This window comes from Lynx canadensis, chromosome E1 (assembly GCF_007474595.2).
Source record: "Lynx canadensis isolate LIC74 chromosome E1, mLynCan4.pri.v2, whole genome shotgun sequence".
Lineage (NCBI taxonomy): Eukaryota > Metazoa > Chordata > Mammalia > Carnivora > Felidae > Lynx > Lynx canadensis.
In genome coordinates, this window is record NC_044316.2 from 17781872 (window position 1) to 17787947 (window position 6076).

Sequence of the window (6076 nt, forward strand, 5' to 3'; positions counted from 1 at the left end):
CTCTCTAAAATAAAATAAAGTATAAAAAAATCTCTTTGAAGAAAATAGAACTTTATTGACAGACATAAAATAAAGCCTGAATAAATATAAAGGCAATCATGTTCCTGAATAGAAAGTTCAATATAATATTATAATGATGTCAGTTCTGCCCTAAATAATCTATAAACTACATGTAATTCAAGTCAAGTCTAATTTTTCACCCTTTGAACCTGATGAGTTGATTCTAAACTTTGGGAAAGAGTTAATACATGAGAATAGCTTAGAGCTTTTGGAAAAGAAGACTAGTCGGGAGAACTTGCCTCCCGGATTTCAAAATGTTTGATAAGGCTTCTGCAATTAAAACAGTGTGATTTAGGGGCACCTGGGTGGCTCAATCAGTTGAGCAACCGACTCTTGATTTTGGCTCTGGTCGTGATCTTGCAGTTCATGGGATCAAGCCCTGAATCCAGCTCCAGGCTGACAGCATGGAGCCTGCTTGGGATTCTCTCTCTCCCTCTCTCTCTGCCCCTCCCCAGCTCGCATGTGCTTTCTCTCAAAACAAACAAACAAACAAACAAACAAACAAAAAACCAGTGTGATTTTGGTGCAAATTAACAAAGAAATAAAAAACCCTATTATTTATTTATTTGTTTGTTTATTTATATATATTTTAGAGAGATTGAGAGAGAGAGAGAGTATGGGCCAGGGAAAGGGGCAGAGGGAGAGAGAGAGAGAGAGAGAGAGAGGAGAATCTTAAGCAGGTTCCACACTCAGCAAGGAGCCTGACTCAAGGCTCCATCCCACGGCCCTAGGATCATGACCTGAGCCAAAATCAGGAGTCAGATGCTCAACTGACTGAGCCATCCAGGCACCCCAACAAATAAATTAATGGAAGATAATAGAATTCAGAATAAATAGGTATTTGTGAGAATTCGGTATATAATAGCAAGTGTTTTAAGCAGCAGGAAAGCGTGAAAAAATTTCAATAAATGGACTTGGGATAATGGACTTTCTATTTGAAAGAAGTAAAATTAAATCCTACTTCACACTATTCATTAAAAAAAAAAAATTCAGGCAGAGGGGTGCCTGGGTGGTCCATTCGGTTAAGGTCAGCTTAGGTCATGATCTCACAGTTCATGAGTTTGTGCCCCACATCAGGCTCTGTGTTGATGGTGAGGAGCCTGCTTGAGATTCTGTCTCTCCTTCTCTCTGCCCCTCCCGTGCTTGTGCTCGCTTTCTCTCTCTCTCAAAATAAATAAATAAACTTAAAAAAAATAAACAATTAAAAAAAAAAGGCAGATGAAAGACCTGACATAAAATGAAAGCCATAACCATAAATTTTAAAAATATAGAAAACATTTGAATAATTATGGAATAGGGAAGGCATTTTTAAGCACAACATCAAATCCAGAAGCCATAAAGGAATATGTTGATAAACTTGACAAGGTAAAAAGTATAAATTTTATTAGAACAAAATATACCGTAAACAAAGATAAAAGACAAAAAAAAAAAAAAAAACAAAAAAAACCAGCCTGGAAGAAAGTGTTGCAACATATATAACAGACAAAGGATTAATATCCGTAATATATAAAGAGCTCCTCTAAATAGATAAAATGATCATAGAAACATAGGCCAAGGACATGAGTAAGCAATTCAGAGATAAAATACAAATGGCCAATAAACAAATGAAAAGATTTTTAACTTCATTCGAAATCAAGGAAATGCAAATTAATTCAGGGGCCAAGGGTCCCAGAGGGGCTCTGATGGGATGCCGGGAGACACTGTGGTTTTCACCTTCTTGCACAATGGGACTCTGCTTTTGATGGTGAGATGAACTTCTTTTTCTTCGGAGACAGGATCCACCTCTGCCCCAGGAATGGGTGCGGGCTCCCTCTTTCCTTTGGGAAGTATTACTTCCTCATTGCAGGGAGCCTGGGAGTTGCAGCTTTTTGGACTGAACGGGGATTTGTGAGGTCTCTCTTCTCACATTCTCCACCTCCGGACGGGACCACCGTCTCCTTCTCTCGTCACACTGGCTCCTCAGAGTTCTCTCCTAGACTCAGAAAGTCTGTCTTGCTGTCTAACCTCAACTCTAGCTGCCGGGCTGTTAGCTCTGCTCCCCTTGGAAGGGACTTGTGTCTGGAGGTTTGGTGCCACACACATCAGCACCCTCATTTCGGGGCCTGTGGATGTAGCTGAGCTGGGATCTGGCCTGGTGGGACTGTAGGTGGGTGTTCAAACAGACGGGGACCAGGGGAAACTCTTATTCTCTCTGGAGACTGGACGTCAGAATCAGTTCACGGCCTGCTGCTGAGCTCTGCCCAGGGCTGTGCTGCTTTGAGCCTGTAGCAGCCCTAACTGGGGATGGAAATCCCTGGTGCCAATGTCTGCCACACCCCAGTCTCGTGCACGACTCTGGTGACCCCAGGGAGAAGGAAGAACATGTTTCCACCCTTGGAGGCCCCAGTGTGATGGAGGAGGGGCCCCCTCCCTGCACCCCACATCGGGACTAGCCATCTTCTGTCCGCTTCTGCTCACGTGAGCTGGACTTGTCTTCCCAACGTGGGTTCCCAGGACTGAGCCTGCCACTCCCCAGGGCTTCCAAGTCTCGCTCCATTGGCATGGAAGACATTGATGAACATCTGCAGAGGAACTGAGGCTCTGAGGCCCTAGGACCCCATGTCAAAGAAGGGTTGGAGAGATCTGAGGTTAATCCGGATGGGCTTCCTGGGGGAGAGCGGGCAGCTCCTTGGCTGTGGGTGGCAGAGGAGCACCGGCCAGAGTTGTGGAGGGCGTGTGGCGGGGGCACCAGGTTGGGAGGTCTGAGCCTGTTCTGGTTGGCTGACCCTCTGGGAAATTCAGGGAGTTTCCAAGCCGAGAGCTTGGTGGGGGGGTTCGGGAGGGAGGGACACGGCTAGAGTCCTGCTGGGTGAGCAGGACAGGCTTCTCCTGGCTAGTCTTAATCCCTCCTGCTTTAGGAGGCAAGGTTGTGAGCTGTGAGCGAGCGGGGGCGGGGAGTAATGCCAGGGTGTGTGTGTGTGTGTGTGTGTGTGTGCAGTGGCATCAGTGTCTCTGGAAGTACAGGTGTCCCTGCGTGTGAGCGTGCAAGTATTTACATTGCTGTGCTCATGCTCTGAGTGTGCATTAAGTCCGTGGAGCTACACTGTGATGCTGGGCGTGTCCAATGCAGGACGTATGTCCTGATGTGCGTGAACACCTGCGTACTGGTGAGAACACTCAGGTCTGACACTGTGCATCCTGATCTTTCCAATCAGTCTGCTCTATCCTCTTCCCCTGACTCTGTCCCCCCCCTCCCCCCGCTCCCCTCCCTGAAGTCGAGGGCTCAGTTTTGACTGGCTGCCCCTAGTAAAACCTCATGGCTCTGCGATCATGACTAATGGGGCCCAGACTGGGGCGGAGGCTACGTGCGGCACTCTCTTCAGGCTGGTACCCACCAGGACCTCGCCCATCCCAGTTCTCCCCCACCCTTCACCCTGCACCCCCTGGCTCTACCACCCTCCATCCTACGCAGCTCACCCCTCCTCTTCAGGAAGCAGCCTCCCATCTGAGACTTTGGGAAGACAGAGGAGTCACGGCCTGAGCCCCCAAGGGGTCTAACCTGGATTTGAGGACCCTAACCCCCAGAGCTGCTTTTGACCTAAGGGCCAAGCCAAGATGAACCCAGAGAGGGGGGTCAACAACCCTGCTTCCACCTTCTCCATCTCCCTGACTAGTGCCCCCTTTCCACCCCGCCAGGTTTCTCTTTGGAAACTTGGCTCTGAAGGTCTTCCCTGGGCTCTCTGGCTGCCAGTTGCCCCTGAGATTGCGGCTGGCCAGCAGGAGGAGGGGTGAGGCAAACAGGACACTCACAGGGCCCTAGGGGACAGGGGAAATGGTAGGAGATGGCTCAGAAATCTGGGCCTATGTGCTGAGCTTAAAGGTGACACCGGGTCAGGGGCGCCTGGGTGGCTCAGTCGGTTAAGCGTCCGACTTCGGCTCAGGTCATGATCTCACAGTCTGTGAGTTCAAGCCCCGCGTCGGGCTCTGTGCTGACAGCTCAGAGCCTGGAGCCTGCTTCGGATTCTGTGTCTCCCTCTCTCTCTGCCCCTCCCCTGCTCATGCTCTCTCTGTCTCTCTCTCAAAAATAAATAAAAACATTAAAAAAATTTTTTTTTAAAAAGGTGACACCAGTTCAGGGTCACACAGCAAGCACTCCACACCCAGCAGTCTAGAAAGGGGCTTTGAGGGCAGCGGGTCCAACTTCCCTCTGGGAGCAAGAAGCCCCCCCTTCGGATGCATTCATTCACCCAACAGTCACTGGGCCAGGCCCTGTCCTGGGAACTGGGGACACAGCTGCACGAGGCAGACTGTCCCTAGGTTGTTTCTGGCCTCACTCATCTTCTCTAGCAACAGGGAGTTCACTACCACAGAAGTTCTTGAGTCCCAGCACTGTGCAGATTCAGCTTCGGGGAGACACCAAGAGCCCCACCTCCTTACCTTTCCGGAAGCGGTGGGAGAAAGGGTGCGGGTGCCCAGGCAGAGAGGGGGCAGACCCTCGTCCCTGCGGTGCCCCATCCGCCTGCCACAGCCCTAGTGTGTGCAGGAGGAGACGAGCTGCGAGGCTGCCTGTGCAAACCGGACCTGGGCTGACAGGCCCTTCCTTCAAAGGCTGGCCCAGTCCGTGCCACTTTATTGCCCAGCTAATGACGGTGATTAGGCCGACAGGTGCTCCCTGCCTCCCATCCGCCCTCCCGCCTGCTGAGAAGGGTGGTTTCTGAGCACCTGGGGGACGCCTGCCCCGAGCTCTGCCAGAACACCCACCGCCACCGACCCCTCAACTGTCAGGCCAGCCTTTGCCCACCTCATCCCCAGAGAACTCAGGTCCTCCCCTGCTGGGACTGCTGTGTGCCCTCTGTCCCCATCTGGCCCTCTCTGAGTAGGACTGAGGGGGATCTGGGTAGGTATGAAGGGAAGCGGAGAACAGTGGGTGGGGGCATGTGCCCCTGAGAAGCACACCCACCTCTTCCCCAGCTAAGGTTGGATGGTGGGTACCCAACTAGGATCCAGAAGAAAGGATAGCAGGCGGGTCTTCCTTGCAGATGAGGCTGGGGCTGCTCCTTAAGAACCTATTGCATTGTGGGTAAGCCCCTGGAAAAATCCCACCATTCTGGAGCGATTGGCCCACTCCCAGTCGAGGGATGCTGTTGCCTTGGGCCTTGGGGGTCCTGGTGTGGGTCTGGGAGAGAGCCGTGATTTATGACTGTGCTTCACGAGTGAGGAATGCCAGCCTGGGGGGGGGGGGGGGGGGGGAGGAGCACTTGCCTGACACTCCTCACTCTGCTGGGTGTCTGGCGTGTCCTGTCAGGATCTCTTGTCCCCTGGGGACAGCCATGTTCTCCCACACGCGGCAGCCCCCTCCCATCTGCACCTCGAACCTCCAGCTCCGGGAGGACTGAGTGACGGCCCAGCAGAGGGGGAATCCACAATTGCATCCTTTCTGGTTTTCCGTCTTCACAAACCAGCCCCCTCTGTCAGTGGGCATGACAGTGATGGTAAATGGCTCTTTTTTCTCCCACTGCTGCAGGAGGCAACTGGATGAGACTTTTGGAAACTTCCATCCAGATGAACCCAAGGCTTATGTGCCACTGTCCACAGTGAGAGACTTGGGACTGTAACCAAGATGAGCTTCCGGCCCCAGGAAGGGCCATCGAGCTCTTAGAACGGATGGTGGGCGTGGCATCGCCCTTCCCCCCACTTCCCCCCACCTTGTCAGATGAAGGAAGACTCTGGAGTTCATGGCGGGGGGCCGGGAGCAGAGGAGGGTCGGAGGTGAGGCAGGGAGGCAGAATGATCCAGAGTGTTGCCTGGTCCTGCACTCCGAAGGCCATGCCAGTTTCGAACCTGTTCTGTGAGTCTCACTTTCGTCCTTCTTGCTGCAGGCTGCCTTTCTGGGTGAGGGTCCCTCTTTCTGGACACCTAGCATGGATCAGTCTGCCTTCCCTAGTCTGGTGGGACTGGTTTTTCAAGCTAGAGGAAGGGTCGGTGAGGAATTGGCAGAGGCAGACAGTTTTATGTAAATGCCCAGGGAGTGCTCTGG